Below are 14,396 nucleotides of genomic sequence, written 5' to 3' on the forward strand. Positions count from 1 at the left end.
GATATCATGCAGTAAGTGTTCAAATTCCCTGCAGCGCCGCCACAGGACAAAAGAAGCATTACACAGTGCACATTCACATTAATGTGTTGTCTGTGTATTGCAGGACATGTCTTCTAAAGCGAGAGACGCTCTTTGTAATCACTCTGACCCCACCGGGACCCCCCTCTATTAATTCTTAATTCCCTAATAGGGTGCATATGGGTCAAACTGGAGAACGATTTTCCTGTGCCACATGAAACCATGCATGTGTTGATTCTTGCGATCATCCTACTATAGTCAGTGTGGACGAAGTGATTAAAATAGGGGGCGCTGCATTTCAATAATATGGACATTTTAGGGAGTTGCTGCTAATTCATTCACATAAGTTCCCAAATATACATCTGCCCTTCAGCTTTTAGGATCTTTGTTGCCAATGCGAACTGATGTGTCCAAACTAAGCAGCCGTGTCACTGTGTTACCTAAATTGTTCACCCCCAGCCTTCCATCATTTTTTTTTTTAGGCCCAGATACTCTGCTGATTTATTTTACAATATATCTGAAGGGTTGAATCTCCATTTTTCCTGTTTGGAGAACTGTATATAGAGTGAAATGATGATAAAATTTGATCTTCCTGCAGACACCACTAGGGGGAGCTTGAGTTATTGAGTTTAACCCCTTAATGACCAGCCTATTTTAAACCTTCATGACCAAGCCATTTTTTACATTTTTCCATCGTCGCATTCCAAGAGCTATAACTCTTTCATTTTTGCATCGACATCGCTGTATAAGGTCTTGTTTTTTGCGGGACAAGTTGTAATTTTTAATAGCACCATTTTGGGGGACATATTATTTATTAATTAACTTTTATTAACTTTTTTTGGGGGGGAATAGAAAAAACCCTGAAATTTCGCCACGCTTTTTTGCGTCTTAAATCTACGCCGTTTACCGTGTGATATAAATAACACACTAACTTTATTCAGCGGGTTGTTACAATAGCAACGATACCAAATTTGTATAGTTTTTGTATGTTTTACTACTTTTACACAGAAAAAATGTTTTTTTTCAAAATTATTTGTTTTTGTGTCTCCATGTTTGAAGAGCCGTAACGTTTTTATTGTTCCGCCGATGCAGTTGTATGAGGGCTTTTTTTTTTGCGGGAAGACTTGTCGTTTTTATTGGTACAATTTTGGAGTAGATGCGACTTTTTGATCACTTTTTATAAAAAAAAATGTAAGTCAGGATTCACAGAAAACAGCAATTTTTCCATAGTTTTTTATTAATTTTTTTTACGGCGATCACCGTGCGGGTTAAATAATGTAATAGATTTATAGTCGGGGTCGTTACGGACACGGCGATACCAAATATGTGTAACTTTTTTAATTTATTTTGGTTTTTTAATAGTAAAGGAGTTTGTAAGGGAAAAAGCTGGGTTTTTCATTTTTTTTCACATGAACTTTATGAAACTTTTTTTTAACTTTTTTACTAGTCCCACTAGGGGACTTTAATATGCGATTCTCCGATCGCTATTATAATACACTGCAATACTTCCAGAAGTCATGATCCAGAGGCATGCCAGAGGCATGATCTAGCAGGCATTCATGGCAGGCAGACCTGGGCGCCTTTATTAGGCCCCCGGCTGCCATAGAAGACACAGACACTCGGCGATCTCATCGCCGGGTGTCAGTGGGATGAGAGGGAGCTCCCTCCCTCTCTCCAAAACCACTCAGATGCGGTGCTCGCTATTGTGCACGGCATCTGAGGGGTTAAACATGTGAGATTGATACTTATATCGATCTCACACGGCAGGGACGCCCCCAGCCCTCAGCTGCCTCTGGCAGCTGAGAGCAGGGAGATTTGACGGCTGCCTGCTCTGTTTACTCATCCTGATGCAGCGCAGTAAAAAGGCATATGCATCAGAATAAAGCCCGTTAGTGGCCGCCGTTAAAAGGCGTATTGGCGGTCACTAACGGGTTAATGTGAAGTTTATAAATCTATGTAGTGAGCGCCCTCTAGTGTTGACTGCAGGAAGATCACATTTTATTATTTTATCTCGGTCTACGCAGGGGATTTGGAGCTTCTAAGAAATTAATCTCTAATAAGTTTGGACCCTACAAGGAAGTGATGTTGGAGGTCGACTATAAAGTGTCACGAGATTAGATGCAGCTTCAAAACAATTGCCATTCACAAAATATTGAACTATGGTAATTTAATATTAAAAAAAGGGTGCTGGGAGTTGTAGTTGTGAAACAGTTAGAGACTACTCTGTGCGCACGTCCTGTGTGGAAACCAGTGCAGTGAAGAAGAAACGTTTGAAGTGTCCTCTTCTGAAACCAGGGCCCATAGTTACAATGACTGGCCGCCCCCATGCCCTGTGCCAGCGGATTACATTACAGCCGGTGTCCTCATCTGACTTCCCCTTTTTCTGCTTTCCCAGAATCGTCTGCTCTTCAGGGGAACTAGTGAATGCTTTTTAATACACTGGCTGGGGTATGTTGTGTTTTATTAACCCCTTATTGACTGGGCCTGTTTAGACCTTAATGACCAAGCCAAATTTGTTAAATCTGGTATGTCTGACTTTATCAGAGAATAACTCTGCGAAAGTTTTGAATATCCAAGTAATTTTGACATTGTTTTTTCGTCACATGTTGTACTTTATTTTAGTGGTAAAAGTAGACTGATACAATTTGCGAAAATTAATAAAAAAATAGAAAAATTGAAGAAATTTTGTAAAAATTAAAATTTTTAACTGCAATATGTCACATGTAGACACATACTGTACAATTTTTTTTATTAAATATATATTTCCATCTCTTTACTCTATTTTGGCAGCACTTTTGGGGGGGAAAAATTTTTTTGACCAATTTAGAAGACTTACAAATGTATAAAATTATTGCTACATTTGTAAGTACATTTTGTTTTCCTGCACCAAGCCAGGTTTTCAGAGGCTCATAGGTGTCAGAATGGTGGAAACACCCACAAGTGGCCCCATTTTGAATACTACACCCCTTAAGGTATTTATTAAGGGGTGTTGTAAGTATTTTGACCCCAGAGTTTTTTTGCAAGAATTCATGCAAAGCAGGGGTAAAAAAATATAATTTCACTTTTTTCATAAAAGTATCACTTTGAAGACCGATTTCTTTGTAAAGCGACCATGAGAAATGGGAAACAGGGTGATAGATTTTGGGGTGTGTTTCTTCAGTTTTCAAAAATGCCCACATTGTGACCCTAATGCGTTGCCTGGACACACGGCAGGGCCCGAAAGGAAGGGAGCAACCGGAGGCTTTCAGGTCTCATATTTTGCTTCAAAATGTTTTAGGTCCCACTGTACATCTGGAGAGGTTTTGAACTACCAGAACAATAGAAACTCCCCATAAACGACCCCATTTAGAAAACTAGACCCCTTAAGATATCTAGGGGTATAGTGAGTATTTTGACCCCACAGTTTTTTGCTAAATTTAATGCATAGCAGGTGAAAAAAAAAAAATGAAACTTTTTTTCATAAAAGTGTCAGTTTGAAGACCGATTTCTTTGTAAAGCGAACATGAGAATGAAGAAACACACCACAAAATCTATCACCCGGTTTCTCCTGTTTTCAAAAATACTCCCATTGTTGCCCCGATCTGCTTATTAGATGTGTGGCTGGGCCAAAAAGAGAGGGAGCACCCTTTGGGTTTCAGGGCACAATTGAATAAATTCTAGGCCCCATATCATGCATTTAGAGGCATTGAGCTGCCTGAACAAAAAAAAACAAAACACGAAGAAATGACCCCATTTTAAAAACTAAACCCTTAAAGGTATTCATCTAGTGGTGTAGTGGGCATGCGGACCAAAAATTTTTTAAAGGAGGAAATAATGGGTATTATTTCACACTGTGGGTATATAATGTTTTCTTCAGATAAAATAGAGGAGACGTGGTAGAAGGTTATTTTGTTAGAAATACGCCACATTAATAAATTTGTGCGGCATACAGAAGAGAAGTGAAGCCGTGTATTCATAACGGATACATGTTGCTATAGACGTATTTGCCTGTACTTATGACTATGTCTTGCTGAAGAAGCCGTTGTCCTGCATCTGTGCCATTATGATGTCATAGTGGACAGAATTCTGTCCTAATATAGAATCAGTCAGAGAGGAAAAAATAAACTGTACTGGAGTGACGGGCAATATCTTCAAACAAATGGAGGAAAATGGATCCAACTATGTTGCAAACTCGAGTCTGTTCACTAGATAGAAGAACCTGCAGGGCTCCATCAATCCTTATGAGGGACGGACGTGCCAAGTGACGCGGTACACCATAAAAGGCCCCTGCCCGGCAAGGTAGGAACCGCTATGTCCACAAAACTGCCCCTTTATATATTCTGTAGGTGATTACTGTTCCTATAGATGGTTTTGGACACAGCCAAAGGATCACTAATCCCCAAAATGATGTCAGTATTTCCAAAAGAACTGTAACAAAGCCCATGGTGTATTGATAAGGAACAGCTCGATTATTAGAGATCCTCCAAAAAAAAATATATCATGCCCGTATCACGGTACAGAATTAGGAATGTAACAGCCGTATGTGGCAGGACGTAGTCATAAGAAAAAGGAAATACATCCCCAATTTATTCTTGTAACCATTGCTAAAATGCACGACTTGCACTAATTCAGGGGCGGCACGGGCCGCAGGTGTTGGATTTATCTACTAATAAATGCAATGCCCACATTTATTTTTTATTTCAAGAACACTTGTGGGGGTCCATGTTCTGAATAGACAGATGTGGCTCCTGCACAAGAAACTGTATTCATTTGTGAGTGATCAAGTCCTGGATTTAATTGTCCAAGAAATGTATAAAAAAAAAAATCAAAAAGGGGAAAATTAGATTTACAGTCTGAAATAAATAATTTACTACCTCCCCATGAGAATCCCTCCCTCCCTTGGAAAGCCTAAAAACAAAACAAAAAATATGAATAAATGAAATTGACTCCCTAAAATGAATCCCCCCCCACCCCACCCTGTTTGGTGTTCCCTAAATTATATATAAAATCAATAATTAGAAACGGTGTGGTAGGTCTCAAAACAGGGGAATTTGTACAGGCCTGGATTTGAAGGTCACATGGGGCAGTAAAACCGGGTATCCCTCCTCCTCCCATGTTTACTACACACCGGCATCTCTTGGGGGGTATTCCTTATTCTCAGTGGCAGGGACGGGGTGAAGGAAGTGGCGCTCAGTGAGCCTTTTGACTTCCTCTGACTCAAAGGATTCTCTAGGTCCGGGGGAGTCAAACAGGAGGTGCTCTATAATGTTCTCCTGATATTGGAGGAAACTGAGCGTTCCCTGGGTCTTGTAGAGCACATATGCAGATGGCCACTTACAACAGCTGAGATAGATCGCTACCTTTTTATACCAGGCCCTAGTTTTGCGCTTGACCAGGTACGGTTGTAGGACCTGGTCAGATAGCTCGACTCCCCCCATGAACTTGTTATAGTCCACCACGCAGACCGGTTTCCTCTTATCAGAGGTAGCGCCCCTCTCCCTCACTGCCACTGTGGTGTCCTCGTGCACGGTGGAGAGCATGTAAACCTCCTTTTTGTCACTCCATTTGACAGCGAGCAACTGGTTGCTTGCAAAGGAGAGTGTCGACTCCCTTTCTATTCGCCTGGACACCAGTTGTTGAGGGACGCCGACTCTATTTTTGCGCACCGTCCCACAGGCCCCTGTATTCGCAGCATGGAGGGACTTGTACAGGGGGACACTGGTGTAGTAATTGTCGGTGTACACATGGTACCCTTTCTGTAGGAATGGCACCATGAGTTCCCAGACAATTTTCCCACTAATACCAATATCCTCTGGACATCCTGGGGGATTAAGGTGGCGGTCCCTGCCCTCCTATATAAAAAAAGGCACAGGTGTAGCCCGTTGTGCTCTCGCACACCTTATAAAGCTTCACACCGTATCGGGCTCTTTTGGAGGGGATGTATTGGCGAAATGATAGACGGCCCTTGAAGGACATAAGAGACTCATCTCCCGCTATTTTTTGTCCTGGGGTGTACAAATTTAGAAATGACTAAGATAGGAGGGAGATGAGGGGTCACTTGGGCTTGTTGAGGCGATCATGGGCTGGGTCACTTCTTGGGGGGTTTGGGAGTTGTCTGAGAAGTGCATGAAAAGCATTAGAGTCTCATAGCGCGTTCAGGTCATGACAGCAGCAAATACAGGGGTGCTATGGATAGCACTGGTAGCTCAGTAGGAGCGGATAGAAGGTTCTTTTACTATCCCCATGTTTAGTGTAATTCCCCAAAAAATGTTAATTTCACAGACGGTTGTGGGGATCCATCCTCTGTCACCCAAAATCCCAGGTCTTACTATGACAAATTGCCTTGTGTATAAAAATTTGTCTGCTGGACAATTCGTTCCAGGACCTGATCGCCTATAAACAAATTCAAAAAATTATAGGGGGTAAAATTTGTGACATCGGATTTGATGCCTGGAGTCGCTGTAAATGGCGGAATTTGGGGGAAGAAAGAAAGTGCAGGATCCCACATTGCGGGAGGGACTGCATTACTAGGCCCGGCTCCTGACCCTTCACCGGTGACCGCTGCGTCCACCACCATGGGGCTGGGGGCTCCAGTGGCAGAAGTAGAACTTGTGTCGCTTTCTGAGCCAAGTTCTGCTTCTGACGTAGTGTCCGTATTGCTGCCGGAACCGCTAGAGCATAGCATGGCGTATGCCTGCTCTGCAGAGAACATTCTGCGGCTTCTGCGGTTCATTATTTTGTAACACTAAACTAACAAGTTTAAATTTTTTTTTTTGTATTTTACATTTTTTTTTTTTTTATATATATATATAATATAGACAACACTAACAGAAAAAAAAATAAAAATACGGTAAACCGCAGTTAACAGCAACTAAAACTAAATCGGCGAAAAAAAATAAAGAATTACGGAGATAACAAGTAATTCCGGGTAATCTGGGGTGATTACGGATAATATCGGAACACTGGCGAGTAAGTATGTGGTGTATTTTACAGTATAATACAACACAAGATTTGTATAGTATTTCTCTCTCCTATCACAGATCAACTACAGTGAGAGGAGGGAAGGGAAAGAGCACAAATCCTGTGCTGTATTGTGTAAGTATGGGACTATGGTCACTGTGATAGGTATATCACAGTGACCATCTGATCAGGGACTAATTATCAGGGTCCCTGATCAGTTTCTATGTACAGGCAGAATAGCTGCCTTACACTGACAGCGCATGCGTGCGCCATTTTTATTTTTTTCCCGGCAGTTAGGGGTGGGGGGGCCAGGACCCGATCGGTGGCAGCAGGGGGCCTAACAAGTAGTTTTTTTTATCTCCTCTCCCCAAACGTAAATGAGGTTTTTATCTCCTCTCACCATGTATATCGGCACATCCATTGTAACGGCGGTCGCCGGTATTCGTTGAATACCAGCAGTGGGGACCGCAAAAAGCGGTCCCCAGTCACTGCTCCAAGCCCTTAGCTACCTCCGGCAGCTAAAAGCAGGGAGCTAAACCTCCCCCCGGCGACGCTACTTTATTCCGATGCAGTGACGTAGAAAGTCAATGGCATCGGAATAAAGCCTGTTAGTCTTTCTACGTTGGTCACTATGGGCCGGTCACTAACGGGTTAAAGGATCGACTGCTTCATGTTAGATTGCATGTGATGGTTTTATACCTGCCTGCTGCTGAAGCCTTCTGCCAAAGGGATGGGGGTCCCGCTTACTGGATTGGGACAACATGGCTGCTTGCTTCCACAAACAGCGCCACATGTGTCCGTGGACATGTGTGGTATTGCAGCTCAGTTCAATTGAAACTGATATGGCTGAACTACAATAGCAGTGCCACACCTGTCTACAGGTTGTGTGTGTTTTTGTAATCCTGTAATAACCCCTTTAATCTCTCAATGTGTACAACCAATACGGTAGCCATTTTAACACCCACACAGCTTTCCATGAGTCCTGAATGGCTAATCTGCCTAGTTATTTGGGGATATACCTTATATTCTCCGAAGAAATGTAACTGAGCCCCTTTGGTGGCTGTATTGGTTGTCACTCAGCTTTCCAGGAATGGGATATATCAAAGAAACCGCTGTATATAGTTTATGGACTGAGGACTCCAGGACTTGTATTGAGTGGGACTTTTGTTACGTTTGTGGGTTTTTCAGTATAACTTCAGTCTTATGGGTCTGTGAGGAGTTTATTGCAGGGCATATATTCGAGCCTGAAGCGCTTCTCTCGTCTGTAGTTTGGCGTGGCCCCCGGTGATGCCCGCTCTTCCCTTGAGGCCTTGCTTACAATCAGTACAAGCTGTGTACATGTTCACGGGGGAGGATTTTGTTTTGTTGTGGCAGAAACGTGTTATTTCTGGAAAGTCATTTCTAATGGGATTCCAGGGATGAGGGGCCGCAGCCTTAACATTGGATCCCGAGGTTTTCTGTTAAATGCTGGTGCATTGTGTAATGGGAGTGTAATCGCTTCTAATAATTGTGATCAGAGTAAACGTTCTCTACGCTTGTCAAGCTGAGGGTGGGGCGGACAGGGGACTACAGTGACCCTGTCGCTACATAACCCATGTAGAGCGGCATGCCTAGTCTGTGTACGCTGACCTCCCGCAGAAGCAATGATTAATAGGGAATTACTATTTATGTAATTCCCTAATATATATACTCTGTTATCCGGTGACTCTCAGTTACAGACTCCAAATCAAACTACAGCTCTGAGGGGAGAAAGCGATGTATCTGTATATTCAGTCTTTATGTCCTTATAGTGTTTACGAAAGGTCCCTGTAGAAGAAAAACCTTAATGTTAGTGTTTACAACCCTGTATGGCTACGGGTCCTGATAGACTGGCATGGACTTGGCACTAATTCGGGCACAGTTTCCAAAAGACTTTTCCCTCTTTGTTTTTTTCACAAGGCCCCTGTGGGGCAGCGCGCTCTCTCTACTGTAGCTTGTTCCAGCAGTGCGTGTGTTACATTATGTATTCTGTGTAATCGCTCCATGTCCTTTTCTTGAACAAACAGTCTCATTAATCCAGACTGTAATCTCTGCCTGGAAACCGATCCCCTAAACTGGAATTCTATGCACACACCCAATACAGTCCTGCCCGCTGCGGAGGAGCTGGTGCCAAGGTCGACTACGCTATCGATTCTGTCAAAACGACGGAACCCTTGCACAACGGAGATAAACGGAAGCCATTGGCGACGGATCTGTCACCATTTGAAATCAATGGTGATGGAAATGGAAAACCTTTCCGTTTGTGTCAGTCAGGGCTCCGTCCTGACGGAAAGCTCAGACGGAACGGAGCCCTGACGCATATGTGAACGAAGCCATATGTAAATATCCCCCCGATACGTCAAGCGTCCCCATGGAACAACTTTGCTATTATGGGAAATGTCTTTTCTTTAATAAGATTGCAGTAAAAAAAAAATGCTCCGACCAATGGGGCAGATTTCTACTATAGACAAAATGACTTTCCATAGAGCGGCTGTTACCTGGATAAACTCAGTGCTGCCGTGTATTACATGACAAGGTGCGTGGGGTCCACATGTGGTGTCTGTCGGACCCCTGTAATGGCGGCCGCAGGTCATGGATGGTCCGCAGCCTGTTACATCTACTGGTACGGATGTGTTTGAGCTGCTGTGACATTGGAGGAATAGACATTACATTACTGTCAGTGGGTCTGATGGTTTTTGTTGGGATCATCTGTATAGGAGATGGACTGAAGCTGCCAGATACCCATGAACATCAGGATCATGCCACCATAATCATTGAGATAAATGACTCGTGATATAGTAGCTGCTCTTCCTACCTTCCCCATAAAGATTAATGGGAACTTGTCACTGGGTTTGGGACTACTAAATCGATGCCACTGGACTCCTCTCTGGTAATATTTTACTACCTGAAGCCAAGACGGATAGCGTTTCAAGCCTCTCCATGTCAAAACCAAACGCCAGCTGCACAACTACATCGTGGTGGTTTAGTGGCAGGTCCCCTTTAACATGCACAGTCGTGAGTGTCTAACCAGACAAGATGTGCGGATGCATCTACTTAACCAGGCACAATAACCATACAGATGTCTGGGAAAGCTGGGTGACTACATTGATGTATGATAATCCGGATCTCTTAATCTGAAGTAATGTTTTCTCTCTTTACTTTCAGGGGTTTGTCGCTTTACTGCACTCCTCTGACAGGTAAGGCGAGGCCACCCTCCTCCAGTGCCACCACTTCCCGTCACAGCAGAAAGGTGTGGTGTGGTTATGGGTTTAGAACTGATTAATTTTACCACTTTCCCTTTCAGAGCACTGAATATGTAACATACGGGGGTGGTTATTCAGCGCAGGCAGTGAAGGAGGGACCCTCTGAATTTCCAGCTGATCCCTAGTATTACATTTTAAGGGGTTGTTGGGACCACCTTTCCTCTACTAGGTCATATGGATGTCATGTTCTCTGCTCTACTAGTGCAAAGAACAGGTTAACCATGTAAGACACAGACACCCCAGCACCTTCCACCAGTGATCCACTTACCTGAGGGGGTGCTAGTTGACCCCGACAGCCCCTTTTAATTCACTTAAAACGTGAATATCCACTAAATGTCTGTTATTTCACAGAATATCACTGACCGTCATCCTCCGCTAAAAACTTGTTATCTGGACTACTCTATAGTCATTTGTAGTGTTTACTGCCACCATGTGGAAATCTTCTGTATTCTTTTTTTAATTTAAATCCAGATTTATATCGCTCTGTTATTCTGAGACACAGATCCAAATCCCCTGCAGACCCAAGGAAGTTGTCTCCACCTGATTTAGGTAAAAATTAGGTGCTGGTTCCACCATGTGGAAGTATGGTGTATGGCATAAGTTTTATAGATGTATTAGGGCTTGTGCACACGTAAAGGAATTGCTGTGTATTTTCCGTTCTGAATAGTGGACAGAAAATACGCAGCAGAATACAGTAGCAGCGAAGTGGGTGAGATTCAACAAATCTCATTAATCTGTGGTGCGTATATATCGTACTGCAGCATGTCAATTCCTGCTGTAGAAAGTGTAGTGAATTGCTGTGTTTGTCGGAGATGTCACAATCTCCCAACACTGAAAGAAATGCAGCAAAATCCACACCATATTCTGCAGTAAAAAAACGCAGAAAATGGTGCGGTTTTTCCGCAGCGGAATGTCTGCTGGTTTTAACGGAAATGCTGCAGCAATTCCATTATGTGTGGACACGCCTCGGCTCACTGACGGCAGACAAGGTCGTGTGCATAAGGAAAGATGGGACATGTCCGATTCACCTGCTAAAGTGAATGGGTCTGTGAAGACTATCGGATGCCGTTAAAAATGGTCGAGTGGCACAACCGTCGTGTGCATGAGGTATTACTGTTCACATTTTGTCTTCACTGATGGTCTATAAATATCTATGCACGTATCTGCCACACCGCTCATATATTATAAACTGCGGCCTTATGATCCTGCACTGTGCAGGTGTATATCGAAGTCGGTATTGTTTAGTATTGTCTGCATCTGCGGGGGGAGATATGCTCTGATATATGGCATGAAGAATACCACTGTATCACATGGATCCAAAATGTGTTTCTGTGTATGAGCCCCTTGTGTATATACTGTGCGCTGCTAATCTATGGGTTCTGGTAAGGTCCTTTAGTTGAAAGTCAACACTTATATCAGGACAACCCCAGTCCATAACAATTAATATGAGCTATTAGGACATATGGATGTTATTAGGGGGGGGGGGGGGCTCTGAGCCAGAGCGGAGAGATGCTGAGTATCATGCGCCAATTTTTGTTTTCCTCTGCGCCTTCCGAGAACCATAACTTTTTTATTTTTGCATCGATAAAGCCTTATCCGGGCTTCTTTATTTAAACAACAAGTTGTAATCTCACTTAATGCACCATATGTAATGTACTGAAAAAACAATAAAAATATTTTGGTAGAATGAGGTAAAAATGACATTTAACTTTATTCTGCGAGTCAGTGCGATTACAGCGAAACCAAATTTACTACTTCTACAAACCATAAAAAGTAACAAAGAGAATTTGTTTTCTGTGATGCCTTATTCTGGGAGCAATGGGATGGCATAAAGGACCCCTGCGGTCGCTATTGACCACAGAGTCAAAGCGGTTAAACATGCTTCATTCCATTGACCGGGATTGGGGATAACTCGCATCAGCTGTAATATACATCTGACACCCGCAGCATATTGAGCACACTCTCCCTATGACGTACAGGTATGTCATGGTGCGGAAGGAGTTATCATAGTATAATGACATGTTAAGAATGATGCAGATTTCTTCACAGAACACGGACTGGCCTCTTCTCCCCTAGCAGGTCATGCTGTCAGGATTTCCTCAGTATTACACCAGTGATATTATTGTCAGTGTTCGCTCTATGGGATATCCTCAGATCATGACCTGTTGAGAAACATTGCTGTAGTAGATTGTGAATCTTCTGACAAGCCGCTTTGTCCTAGTGCGGGGTCTCGACAACCAGAATCCTGTTTTCTAATATGTGAGGATAATACCCAAATTGTGTACACATTACCCTTTAACATGAATGTCTGCCATTGAACGCCAAATCGAAAATTTGCATCTCAGTATATTTCATCTAATTATATCTTTATATTGTACAGAGCTCAGTTTTTATGGTCCTCAAATTCCCCCTTCTTGGCCATAGAGAGAAATGATAAAATCCTGGATGCCTGCAGCCACCACTAGAGGGAGCCAAGGCGTTTACCCGTTCAATATTGAGTTCAATGTGTAACTCCATACTTGTTTTTTTTAAATTATTGTGTAAGCTCCCCAGGTAAGACCCTGGAAAGTATATAAGTCCGTCCTCTTCTGTCAAGCTGCAGATGTGCCATTCAGGATTCTGGAAAAGCTGAGTGGCATTTTTTATTGTGAACTTGTGCACACATGTTGTAGGCAAAGAATGTGGGGCAGAGACCACATCAGTGCATCACATTACCGAAGAACAAGAGATGCTGCCTCTCCAGATCTTCTCTGCTCTCCGTTGTTTCCATTGGTAAGTGCCACTTATGTCCATTTCCTCCGTGTCCTGCTCTTTTGTCAGCTCAAGGAATGCCTGGCGAGTAAAGGCAGAAGAAGCCTATAAGAAAATTGTGACAATGCAGAATATGTAAAATAAGAGCGCGAAGGTTGACATGTACCCCGTATTTATTACTGTATTGTGCCAATACCCCTAAGTAACATGTTTTGCTGGAGGGAACCTGTTACCAGCATTTCACGTATTAAACCAGCAATACCTTGTGGTAGAGGGTGAAAAATAATTTATATATAATCTATAATTGTCTTCATAGTCGGCTGTGTAGCTTTAATATAAATTTTTTAGTGTTCCAGCGCCGTATGTTAATGAGCATAAGAGTCAAATCTTTGTTTGAAAAGAGTCATATCTTCATTCCTCTAGTCTTTGCGAGTTTACCCTGCCTCCTTACTTTTGATTGACAGCTCCTCGCCCTTCCCCAGCATACAAAATCTTGCGCTTGTGCATTGATGTCCTCCAATGGAGCGTGCGCACAATGGGACACCGGATTATTACTATAAAAGGCGCAAAATGTTTGCAGACCGTTCTTTACAGTCGGAGAGTGGAGGGGATAAGGATAATGAACTTTTGACAACAGTGGCCAGTGAGGGATAAGTAAAGTTCAATATGTGAAATGCTGGTGACTGATTCCCTTTAAGGTTGTTCTTTAGATTGTACACAGTTTGCATCAGGCCCAGGAATTTTAAGTTATGCCTCCGCATGGTAAATAACAAAACATAGGTTAGTAATACTGGTATGAAACATGTTACCCCCTTACCTGCCCAGGGTGGGCCGAGAGAAGTGTTACTCTTCTATGTTTCAGGCTGCTCTGGAGGGGGAAGTAGCAGAGGTAAACACTGTCTGCCACAGCCCAAGAATAACCAGGTAAGTGATCTGTCTGTTCACATGTGCAGCAGGGTTCTGTGCCACTATCCCATGTCCTCAGACAGATGTGGTGGAGGGGCTGGCCTCAGTTTTTTCCTGATCGGATTGAGTGTACACGGCATGTGTGAGTGTGTATACAGGTAGAGCTGTCAGTCACACTGTGAGAGGGCAAATCAGGACACACAGCTTCTCTCTGATTCCTGGCTGCATTTTAACAAAATTTCACATAAAAATACTGAATAAGATCATGGAAAAGGCTGCGGCGGGAGGGTTGTGTGTGTGGTGGGAGGGGTGTGTGTCTTGTGGGAGAGGTGTGTGTGTGTGTTGGTAGGGGTGTGTGTGTGTTGGGAGGGGTGTGTGTGGTGGGAGGGGTGTGTGTGTGTGGTGCGAGGGGTGTGTGTGGTGGGAGGGGTGTGTGGGGTGTGGTGCGAGGGGTGTGTGGGGTGTGGGAGGGGTGTGTGGGGTGTGTGTGGTGGGAGGGGT

The 14,396-nt window shown here is 43.3% G+C and overlaps 1 long non-coding RNA gene across 1 annotated transcript; it reads left to right on the plus strand.

The window, feature by feature from the left end:
• The first annotated feature begins 4,171 nt into the window (after positions 1-4,171).
• LOC142665834 (uncharacterized) lies at positions 4,172-13,423 on the plus strand. The gene is made up of 4 exons (XR_012851581.1): positions 4,172-4,296; positions 10,141-10,172; positions 10,710-10,787; positions 12,911-13,423. It is a non-coding gene; the product is annotated as an uncharacterized LOC142665834 (long non-coding RNA).
• Positions 13,424-14,396: the final 973 nt, after the last annotated feature.

This window comes from Rhinoderma darwinii, chromosome 13 (genome assembly GCF_050947455.1).
Source record: "Rhinoderma darwinii isolate aRhiDar2 chromosome 13, aRhiDar2.hap1, whole genome shotgun sequence".
Taxonomy (NCBI): Eukaryota; Metazoa; Chordata; class Amphibia; order Anura; family Rhinodermatidae; genus Rhinoderma; species Rhinoderma darwinii.